This window comes from Pinus tabuliformis, chromosome 6 (genome assembly GCF_031772625.1).
Source record: "Pinus tabuliformis cultivar Carrire ecotype Pingquan chromosome 6, CPIR1, whole genome shotgun sequence".
NCBI classification, from domain to species: domain Eukaryota; kingdom Viridiplantae; phylum Streptophyta; class Pinopsida; order Pinales; family Pinaceae; genus Pinus; species Pinus tabuliformis.
The window spans coordinates 635,781,238-635,794,326 of record NC_142292.1 but is presented as its reverse complement, the minus strand read 5'-3'; positions in this window follow the sequence as shown (position 1 = coordinate 635,794,326).

Below are 13,089 nucleotides of genomic sequence, written 5' to 3'. Positions count from 1 at the left end.
CGAAAAGTACCATGACCCGGCTGTTCCTTGCATTGTGTAAGGAAAAATTCGGACGACAACATATTCGTTGGTAACTCCCTTGAGATTAACAGAAAGCATGAAATTATTGATATGCTCTTTAGCTAGCATGCCTGTTTCTGGATTGAATTTAGGTAGCCACTTCTCAGGATGGGCCGGTATTGGGCTCAGGGGTGGAGGCATTAAAACCGCCCCAGGATTGTTCAATGGAGACTGGGCCATCTTTGAGCCGCTAGTTAGTGAGAGTGCAGAAGACGGTCCCTGATGCTGAGAAGATGAAGGTATTATGATCTTTGATGATTGAAGAGGAAGTTTTGTGGAAGATGGATGAGTGATTTGGGATGAGGATGTGGGTGGTTGACTTCGCGGTGAGGGTGTTGAAATGGACGAAGTGGATGAAAGAGTCTCACGGTCAGACTCTGGTGGTGTTTTCCTTGCTCTTTTCCTAGTAGGGAGAGGGAGTTCACTTGGTTGAATACCAAATTTTTCACTCTTCAATCTGGTCAGAGGATGAGCAGGATTGTACTGCGAAGTCACGCTGCTGTTAGATTTATCAGACCTATGAGAAAAAAATAGAGAATCCCTGGAGTTTACGAATCAAAGTTTGAATTTCAGGGGGTTCAATAATGAGTTGGTCTGATATATTGGAGTAGGTAGCAGCTGTGGATACTCGAGCGACTTCTAACTCCGGGTTTAACCGTAGTGGAGATGTCGGGGGAGTTTATGAGGGTGATTTACTCTCAGAATGGCATTTAGATTTTGACTTAGTTGCCATTCATAGTTCGTGCCCTCCTTCTAGCGCCAAATATGTTGAGGGCCCCGAAATCGGGTCAACAACAAGGGGGATACCCACCCAGTCGGGGACCTGGTTGGTGGCTCCTTGCCCGTTTGGTGTAGCGGGTCCGACTGGGGATGATGGGATCAGCTTCCCAATATAAAAGATGTGTGTGTGTGTAGATTTTGAAGATACTAATCTAAAGGTAATTTTAAACTAATTTAATTCTAGATTCTAAACTGACTCTATGCTACTGCAATCTAGCAAAAACAACACATCTAATCTATAATAACCCGGGGTAAAATTCTTTCATTATGCGATCTAAAAAGATTTCATACAACAACTGGTAATAAAGATCATTCAACTATCATAAGAATATAAATCAATTAAGATGAACCATTTTGCATAAGAAGTTAGGCAAAATAGTTGTGAACAACATATCGCATAATCAGTTATTCATATGTCAAACACAAACAAATGATTCCACCGTACAAAAGTGCCAAATGGTAATCCAGACATTCATACATTAACATATAAATAAATCAGTTGTATATCACTCTAAGAATATGAGCAGAAATAAATCAAGAGATAAAAGTACCATTTATGACTGATTTTCACTCACAAACTTCAAGCAATAATGATTTATCTCTACTTACTTCTAACATCTACTAAGATTACAGAAGTGCAACATCAGTAGCAGACATTAAAATGCAAACATAAATAAATCTCGATCCATCCATTCACCAAAAACCACCTCCGAGGGTGCAAAAGTGCATGTTTTGAGGACACGTTTTTTGACAAATTTCTGGACCCCTCTCCAAATGCCATGAGAAGGGTTAAATACTACTAACTAACTAATCTTAATTACACAAATTTAGGGAACAACTTCAAATGACCGCCCTTTTACTAAAGCAAATTTATTTCTAAAAATTGAATCTAATTTCTAACCGTTTCTGTATCTGCTCCTTAGTGTTGTAAGCAATGTGAAGTTCGCCTGGAAAGAGTCGGTTGGTTGTATTTTCCTTTTGGTCGGGTGATGAAAGTAGAAATAACAAAAGCTGGAACCTCTTTCTGACAAACTAGAAGATATTTTTGAAAATCTTCCTCTGACTGGGTGTTTTTTGCTGTGCGTATACTTAGTATAACCCAGATTTCTTTCAAACTGATTGTGCTGTTGCTATTTCGGTTTCCGACCGTGTGAATGACTCAATGAGTTAGGGATTTCGTTACCAGAACAATCTTATGTATTGAAAATTGCTTCCATTCTTTGTTCCAGGCTTTTCTGAAGCATCATGCCTTTACAATGTTTTTCTTTTTGCTTTATCCAATCTGAGCTTCAGGATATTTTGCAAACATGCTGCTTTTGTGCACCTTTGACTCTGAGTCTTGGATAGTCTATTTTCGTCAGTGTCTGTGGAGTGATACGCTGGAATCTGCGGCTCTGCTGCATGCGGCATTCATTTGTGAAGGCATCTTCTCTCCGTTCTTCAAGTATTGGCGCTTTCCCCTTTTCCTTGGATGTTTCCTGCATATAGATTTATATTAGTTGCTGCCTTACAATTTACGCAAAGGAAAAGAGACATGACGAAACGATTGACATGAAAGCATTAAACTCTAATGAATGCATAATCGTGACACTCATAATGACTTGACTCTTCGAAAAACGCAACACGATCATCTTCGGATACTCAGGCGTGCAATCATTAATTTCCCTTAAGGTGCGCGCTCAATTTTGGGTTTACAGATCATGCCGAAGAAACTTCGCGATGAGTGGTTTCTACGATTCGTATCGCAGCAATTAATAGTCTCATTTGTCGCAGATCGCAAATCGCAAAATCGCATTTTATAAGATCGCAAATCGCGATATCGTAATTTTCATTTGCTCATGTGTGCTATTTAGGCGACGTTGCGATATGCGACATCGCATATCGGCCATCGGCGATTCCTTAGGTTTTTCTTTTTAAGGGCACTTTCAGAATATGCGATGCGATATAGCTTTTAGGGATTTAAATACAAAAATTTTGATAGAAATATTTTTGAGATTTTTTGTTAAGGGTCCCCCTTTGCTTTATATTATTGCTAATACTAAACAAAGAGGGGGGTTGTTAGTGACCACAATAGAGACAATCAACTATACAGTAACTATAGCAAGTTTGACTTTTTGAAAATCCAAATACAATATCTCGATGATGTTATATCAGCAGACGGAATAACGGTGGATCCGAAAAAGATTAAAACTATTATGGAATGGACCACCGAGAATAATGTTGCTGATATTAGATCCTTTTGGGCTTAGTCAGTTACTACCATCAGTTCATTAATGGATTTTCAAAAATAACTTTTCCTATATGATCATTACAAAAAAATGGATACAACTTCCATTGGACAGTTGAATGTCAACAATTTTTTTAGAAATTAAAACATTTACTTACTACTGCACCCATGCTAAAAGTAGCAGACCCAGAAAAAATATTTCGTGGTTTGCACAAATTCAAGTAAGGAAGGCTTCGGTGGGTTACTAATGTAGGAAGGGAAGGTTGTAGCCTATGAATCACACAAATTGAAAGAGTATGAGCAACGATGTTCTGTATATGATCTTAAATTGACAATGGTGGAACATGCGCTTAAAATGTGGTGACACTACCTACTAGGAAAGAAATTTCTTTTATTAACACATCACAACAACCTTACAAATTTCTTTAACCAATCGATTTTAAATGCTCGGTAGGACAGATGGACAATGTTTTTTAGCAAATGTGACTTTGAAATGAAGTACCTTAAGGGGAAGGAAAGTTGGGTGGCTGACACATTAAGGAGGAAATTACATTGCATCTATGAAGTAGAATTTAGTGAGGTACAATCTAACCTTCCTCATATCATCAAAGAAGCATCTCTTAAGGACCAAAAAATTTCCTTCCTTTGGCAGTAAGCATTGGAAGCTCAGGAAAAGGGGGAAAAATATGATTATGAAATAAATCGAGACAAAATGCTGACATTCAGGAAATGATTATATGTTCCTAATCAGAATTCTGTCAAACAATTGTTTTTGGATGAATTTCACACAAAGCCTTACACTGCTTACCCAGGATACTAGAAACTAATTTATGTCATAAAAAAGGTTATTTCTTTCCAAGTTTAAGGAAATATGTCACTAAGTTCCTAACCAAATGTTTGGAGTGACAACTGTTGAAGGTAGAGCATCAACACCCCGCTGGCCTATTGCAACCATTTCCCATTACTGATTGGAAATGGGATATGATCACTCTAGATTTAATCATCAATTTACCTCGCACTAAGAAGCAGCATGACTCAATTATGGTGGTGGTTGACAAGCTAAGAAAAACCTTCAATTTCATACCGTAAAATCCACTTACAAAACTTTGGAAATCGCAAACATATTTATGAGGGAAATCTTCTCATTGCACGGGACACCAAGGGTGGTAATTTCTGACAAAGATGTAAAATTTACATCCATATTTTGGAAAACCCTCTTCTCTAGGTTAGGCACCCAGATTCAATTTAGTACTGCTTAGCATCTATAGATGGATAGCCAAACGGAATGACTAAATCAAATCTTGGAGGACATGTTAAGAATATTTCTCATGTAACAACCACATAAATAGGAAGACTGCCTCCACCTAGTGGAGTTTGCCTACAATAATGGATATCACGAATCACTAGGCACGAGCCCTTGTGATGTATTGTATGGAAGAAAGTGCAGGGTGCCCATAGATTGGAATATTCATGTTAGGAGACTAACATTGGGTGCTTACATGTTAGCTGAAATGGAGAAGACAGTTAAAAATATTTGTCATAATTTAAAATCTACACAATATAGACAAAATGTTTATGGAGATAATTAAAGATCACATAAGGAATTCTGGTTGGGGAATCATGTGTACGTGAGAGTCAAACCCCAGAAAAGTACTTTACAGTGGAAGGGTTGTGCTAAGTTAACACCCGAGTACTATGGACTGTTTCAAATCTTGGAGTAGATTAGATCAGTAACATACAAGCTCGCACTACGAGGCCATATTCGGGTCCATAATGCTCTCCACGTCTCCTTATTAAAAAATCATGTGTACAATCCTCCTCATATAATTAACTAGGAAAATATACAGGTAATAAACAAATAGAGTAACTAACATATGAATTGTTGTTTTCAACGATTTCTAAAAATAGATTGTAATTTGCGCACATCGAGTTGGAAGGAGAGTTTCTGGCAAAGCCTCTTCATATTCTCAATCGAAGAGAAACCGTGTTGTAGAAACGAGCCATCACCCAGGTTAAAGTGCACTGGAAGCACTTTGGCCTCGAAGAGGTTACCTGGAAAGAATAATAAACTATGAAAAAAACTTATCCAACAGTATTTTACTAATAAAAACTAACACTAGGGACGATGTTCCTCATAAGGGGGGAAGATATAACACCCTATACTAGACGAACATTTACTTTGTTACCAAGTTTTACTTATCACTTTGATATTTTACTTTGTTTGACATAGACTCTTAAATAATTAAGGCTGAGAAGCCAGGACATACCTTGTTACTTGATTAATGAATAATTAAGAGTTAAAATAGTTTGTCAAGAACTGGAATAAATAGTTATTACCTAAGACAGTTACAAACAGTTTCTCATCTGCTCCCTAAAAGGAAAAAAAGCGAGAAGCCTAAGTGGTTGGAAAAATAGGACAAGTAGGAGAGTAAAAGGGAGCATGAATCATGCTTCTTGGATTTTCCTTTAGCTAGAAAAAATAAGCAAGTGGGAAAACTATTGAATAGAGTCAGAATGGTATGTGACATGAGGCTAGACCATGGTCCTAATGCACAAGATACCTGACTGCAACAAAATATTTGAATGTCGGGAGAAGGAAGAGCTTGGAGGGAGAATCTGGATGTAATCCCTAAATCCGTGGCTGGGTGGTGAGACCTTCGTGAAAGGGGAAGAACTTACATATTTATAAGGAAAGAAAAGAAGAGAGAAGTAACAAATTCTTTACCTTAGTAAATGTTAAATGAAAAGGGTTATTATTTAGTAATGGATAGTAAACTTTAGAAATATTTCTTGATGAATACTGCCATATTATATAGTGTTAAATATTAATAATGTTATGTCTACAAATTTAACATTTCTATGAAAATAAAAGAAATCCATTCACGATAACAGTATATCGGTTGCTTAGAAGAGTTAGGAATATTCCATGGCCCTTTAGAGCAGATAGTCTCTTTTGTAACACATTTCTATACTAAATCATGATACTCCTTTGAGATGCATAATAGACGAATTATAATAACCCAGAGCAAAGCTCATACTGAAATCATGAAATTTTCTACAAATAAAAATAGCACTGCCTCTTATTGTTAAACACAAACAAAGAAGTGATGCTTCACACATGTAACAATCAAAAGAAAAATCATTTCATATATAGAATAGGCTAGAACTTAAATATTAACTTTACAAAAATAGTAGGTACAAATTGCAAGAGTTCTTCATGGCTCTGGATCGATTCCCGAAGGAAAACCATGAGCTAATCATCCATGCATTCACCCTTAGGTTACATAACAATAGATCCCTAAGCATTTCGACTTAAAATAACGAGATATGGTGCTCGAAGTCAACCAACCAAAAGATATTTTAGATTATAAAATTTTATATAAATATAAAAAATTGGATGCAAGAATAAAAATAAAAAAATCAGGATTAAACCCTCAACAAGTCTGTATCACATCAGTTCTTAGAACTTTTCCACTACCAAATATACAAGAACCCTTGCTCATTTAAATAGAATCTACAGATCTAATGCCATTATGAGCTTTGGGATGAGGCTTTTCCTCTAACCAGAGAAACCAAAAGCTTAAATATGTGACAAGGGAAACATTTTCATAGCTACTTAAATTCTGAAAGCAATTACAAGTTTGACGGTTCTCCAGAAGGTTAAAAGGTAAGACCAACGTGTAACAAGAACATGACAACCGGTTTAAGGGATATGATTTGCATGGTGAAACCTTTCGGGAATGTGTTTTTCGATACCTTACGTTCCTAGAAATGCATAAATATCAGAGTTTAATCCTATAGCGGAAACATGATTAAACGATTGACATATGTAACTCATTAAATGGTCTCAAAATTACCATAGTTGGATGAACTCTGAATTGAAGAACACTGTTAGCACCTGGAAACCATGCAATAATTGTTAGTGTCTCACAACATGTGTAATAGAACTAAGAACAATCTTGTAGCTATCCCTGGTTATTACCTCTATAAAACTGTAGACTTCCCAACTTCATCCTCCTCAGGGTGTGCACACCAGCAGGTATTCAAGTACCCTGCATGAAAAAACAGATGGGTAGAGCTGAATAATTACAATCCAAAATACAAAATTTTTGAAAGGAGGAATAGGAGTATGTGAAGTGGCCCTTAACACAAGATTCTTCTCTACATCTTGTAAAGTATTTTCGTCCCACTAACGTTGGTTCATATATTTCTCAATTTACGGTCTTTGAGTATGGATATATGGTGTAGTCTTTTGCTCCATCCTAAGCTTTGAAATTTTTTGAAGTGGGTCATATGACCAGGTAAAGATTAGGGGAAATTTCATCTATTTTATAAATTCATCTGCTTCCTACGTTGTTGTCTAGATATTACAAATAAAAGGCCCCACCTTTGTTTTTATCCTGAATTGTGTTTTTTTTAGCTGGAACAAAATGGATTTCATTAGAATTAATCACTTCCATAAAGTATTCCAAGGAAAAAATCCTCATGGGAAGGTATCTGGGTAGCTTATAGGGTGGCAATTCACACCCATATACTCTAATTTTGATGTAATTCTGGTACAAGTATGAGTCACTTGTCTTCTGGATTTCTTGACCCACCATGGGTTATGTCTGATTGTTCAATAAAGAAGTCGTTGGATGTAGAAACTAATCTATGAAGTCCTTGAAATCATACTCCTCTGAATTTATTCTTAAAATAGAGGTCCAAAATATAATTGATTGTGGTTCCCCTTACTCATTTAGTTTCTGCAATGCAAATGAGAAATTGGCTAATTGAAAAAATAAAAATAGGTACATTAAAAGAAAATCATATTTGAACATTCCTTTAGTTTGGATTTTGTTCATGGATCCTATCAATAAGAAATTTGTTGAAATCAAACACAACTCAGGGATTATCTTCAGTGAAAATATTGACAAAAAACGTAAGGTGGGTTGATCTACCCATTCATCAAAATAGTAACCTAATAAATATGAAAGCATCGATATGATTTGTTTGGCTCCTTCTAGAAATGTTGAAGAGGGATAGGGAGTGTTTTTCCTGGGGAAACTGTGTATCTTTAGGTATGAAAATGTAAAAAATTCTAGGCCTTCTAGAAAAATCTAACTTTTTGTATAATTAATTTAGGGATTCTATTGGAAAAGGGGTGGAGGTACTATTTTGAGGAATGTGCATCATCTGTTGGATGGACTGAGGGGTAATTGCAAAAAAAATCACCTGTGGGCATTATAATGGCTCTCTGAATTTGTATGTAGTCAACTTTGCATTTGAGGATGAATTTAGGAAAATAGTGTGTTTGGGGAAACAAGTAGAGGGGCATATTTGATTCTGAGATGCTCATTTCATCACTTTGGTTAAGATGAATATCCTTCATCCAATTGTGCAACTCGAAAAAATTGAATTCACACTTTGGTTTTGAGATCTTGTATTCTTGGTCGACCAAGGGAAGGTGATCCATGTTAATGTGTGGAGGGATCATGGAGCTTTTAGCACTCATGGCAGCCTCACTCTTGGAATCCATAGCAAGAAATGTGAGGAAAAGATAGATAGGACGATTTAAGGAATTTACCGAAAAAAACCTAAAAACCAAAGCTTACTTGTTACGACGATTAAAATTTGAGCGATGTAATTGTCTACTCGTATCCACTTGGGAAAATGGGTAAACTGTGAAGTTTAACACCTATAGAGTTCAAAGACAGTGAAAGGAAAAAATGCAGGACACTCTAGTGTTTTTATGGTTGAGAATGTGTCTATTGCGAGCGCGGTGACATTAGAGAGATTAATGGTAATTTAAGTGGGGAAATAAATTCTTAACAGTTAGGGGATAGGGGGACAAGTGTCATGGAGGGATTGGTAGAATATGTGCAGAGAACATTGGCGAGAAGGAATGGTGGTGAGGTAGTTTTTTTGGGGGGGTGTTACCGGTATTTGGTATGGTGAGAGGAGTACGAAATAATGAGGGAGTGACACGGAGGAGTGGGGGTGGATAGGGAATCCTCTTATTCAGAGCCGCCGTCCACTGGTAAATGTAGACGTGGTTGGGGGGGGGGGGGTGAAAGGCCTTGGGAACCATTGATCTAGTCGCTGATGACAATCCATAGTACGATGGAGTGTGATGTTTAAGCAAATATGACAATTTTATTTTGTAGTTTGTGAATTTATAATATAAACTCCAAACATTAGATAAAATTATATTTTGGGCCAAGTATAGGATGACCTGAAAAAATTAAATTTGGTTTAACTTCCACCTCTTTGAGCTCTATTTTCCTGTAGACTAGGGTAATTTTGACTAACCAAGGGTGAATTTAGAGGGGCCAACCCTTGTTTTATTTTATTCCTTTTAAAAATGGAAACTCATTTAATCTAACTGTAACCCAACCCTAGTAATTGATTAATCCATATTAAACTGTTGGATCAATTTATTCACCTAATCTACCTTATTATTTTTAGTCGAGATTAAACAGTTTGACTAATTTATTCTCTAACTTAATTAGCAGAAATTGAAACTTGTTTGATAATGATTACACTATATGACCAAGATTATAACTCAGGGTTGTGGAATTTTAAACAATATCCACACAACAATCAATTTATTATAGAAAATCAAAGCATTTATTTAGTAGTGGCATTTGAATTTGCATCACTTTCAGTTCTATTTTTTTATGGGGTTCTTTTCATCAATTTTTTCCTTTTCTATTCCATTTTTATATATATACCCTCTTTTGATTTTTTAATTTTGTTTATATATATATTGTGGGAATCATTTGCAATATACAATATTATTTACAATTTGATATACTCAAAGAAAACATTCAATCATCATTTGATGCTATGAATCATAGGAACCTAAGACCTGATACCCATTGTTGTAAGCAAACTTTAACTTTTGAAGGTACTCTTCCCACATTCATCGTTGATGCATAGCATATATCCTCAACATGTCGTCCAATATCTTGTTGACCCTCTTTGTCTTTCCATCTATCTGCATATGATAAGCTGTATTGAAGGCCAACTCTATGCTCAAACCTATAAATAGCTCCTTCCAAAACTTGGAAGTGAACTTTACATCGCGTTTTGACACAATCTTCTTTGGAACACCATGAAATCTGATGACATCTCTAATAAATACTTGTGTTACATTGCTAGCTAATAATGTATACTTCATTGGAATGAAATTTGAAACCTTTGTCAACCTATCCACAATGACCATGATGGGATCATGCTACCGCACTTTCCTTGGAAAACCTGTAGTGAAGTCCATGGAAATCACCTACACTTTCCATTTTGGAATCCCAATTAGTTGTAGTAGTCCACTTGGATGCTTAACTCTGTTTTCACATGCTGACAATCAAAACACCTACCGACAAACTTTTCTACATCCTTCTTACTATTCTACCAGTAACAAAATCTCTTCACTACTATTAGTCTCTTTTGATAACCTAGGTGACCTGAATATGGTTTTGGATGAAAATCACTTAGGACCGCTGTCTTGAGGTCACTTCTGTGTGGCACATATATCTGGTCCCCGAATCTAACCAATCCATCTACTATAAGGAAATAGTCTAGATGTTTTTTACGTGCACCTATACCTATACCGTTACCTATATTTGTACCTGTACCTATACCTACATATGTACCTATACATGTACTACCACTTGTACATATACTAGTACTCTGGTTCAACCTGTGCATAATATCCATATATCATACATCTTGTTGGCCTGCTTATAAGATCCTATCTTGTATGTGTGACCATAGGAGCTCATAGATGCGAAGTGATTTACCTGTATCTACTTGCTTAGAGAATCTGCCACCCTAATACATTTACCTTTGATATATATGATCTCAAAATCGAAATCATTAATCGCAACCAACCACTAATCCTACCTACCCATCAGATTTGGTTTGTCAAATAGATAGTGCAAACCATTGTGATCACTCATTAACACAAACCTATTTCCTAGAAGATAGTGCCTCCACATATTCAATATGTGTATGATCAATTCCAACTGAAGATCATGTGTGGGGTAGTTCTACTCGTGCTCATTTAGTTTTCGTGACTCACAGCATAACACCTATCCATTCTAGATAAGGACTCCACCAAGTCCTTTCTTGCAAGCATCTTTGCATACCACAAACTATTTTTCCTGATCTGTAATCTTTAACGTTGGTGCATGTGTCAACAATCACGTAAGCTACCCAAAAGTAGCCTCACACTCCTTTTTCCATTCAAACTTCTTACCTTTCCTTTGCAATGATGTGATACGATAAGAAATATGTGAGATGTTACTCATGAACCTCCTATAATACCCTTCCAACCCCTTGAAATATCTCACGTCATCTACATTCCTGATAGCTACCCACTCCATCATAGCTCTTATCTTTTCTGGATCTACTACAATGCCCTCCTTGGAGGCAGCATGTCCTAAGCAGTGTAGCTCAGTTTGCAAGAAACTATAGTTTTTGAGTTTAGCATACAACATATGCTCTGTCAACGACCTCAATGATGCTGTTGAACGATCAGCATTATCTTCCACATTTTTAGAAGATACCAATACGTCATTAATGAAAACAATAACAAACTTATCCAAATACGTACCTATTACACTATTCACCAAGAACATAAATGTAGTTAGAGCATTAGTCAAACTAAATGGAACTACAGACAACTCATAATGGCCATACCTAGCCCAAAACATTGTCTTGTAAATTTCCTCCTCTTTGATGCATACCTGATGATATACATATCTCAGATCAATCTTTGAGAACATTGATGTTCCTTTCAGTTGATCGAGCAAGTCATCAAAACTCGGTAATAGATACCTGTTCTTGATGGTCTCTTTTTTCAACTGCCGGTATTCAATGCACAATCTAAGAGTACCATCCGTTTTCTCCACAAACAAAATTGGTGCACCCTATTGTGGCTGAAACCTATATATGTAGCACAAATGCAGCATAGTATAGAGAAAGCTCCCTAGAGACAGCTTTGGATTGCTGACAAGATCAATGCCTAGGGTTATCTTGGTTAGTGTGCCCTAAATAACATTTTGAATAACAAGAGACATCACCCATTGTTTCAAACATGACAATGAGAGAGTGGTTCTTCTTCACAAAGATGTAAGCCAATGACATGAGGCTTGATACACAAAAATAGATTTCAGAAATAAAACAAGATAGTAGAGGCATTGCCCTCAATACTTCACAATTTAATCAAATTTTTTTGAAGTAAATAACAACAAACAAAGTGAGGAATGAAAATTAGAATTATGTAGCTTAGGAAACCAAGAAATTCATGAACATAGCATGAGCCTGGAACCATAAAGCTGATCTACTTTCTGAGTAAAATGGAGTGTTGAACAGAGAATATAATAAAGATGACTTCACAACATACATTGATTCAAATGTATTTTTGAACCCTCATAGAGGCATGTTTTTAAGGAAATACAAATGAATATCCACGAGAATTTAAAGACATTACAAAGTATAATGATAAATGGATAGGAGGACTGAGAAATAAACAGATAAGTAGTTTTACAGGAAAAACAAGCTAAAAATTCCAAAAGGAGAAATCACCACCAATCTATGGTACTCTGAAGATCTATAATCTGTCACAAGAGTGGTAGAATTGGCCCCTTTTCTCTTTGGATTTTTGAAACCTTTTACAATATCAACACACCCTATTTATAATAAGGGGATGACCTAGACATTAATGATTATTACAAGAGAATTCATGCATAGTAGGCTTCTGTTGTGAAAACAGATTTCCATATCATCCGAGGAAGGGTGTCGTCTCAAGCTTTCCTGCCTCTTCGAAATCTTAGACACGATCTAGGAATTTTGGAGTAAATGAGCAGAGTAAAGGATCACAATGAGAAGGAACAGGTTTCCCTTGCTACTTCGGTGGAGGCCTTGGGTGTAGTCATGTAACTTCTATTGTCATGCTTCTTTGTACTATTAAGGCAGTTGTTTGCTACATCGGCCGAATTCTGTCAACTCTACATTGAATGCATATGGCACCGACTTAG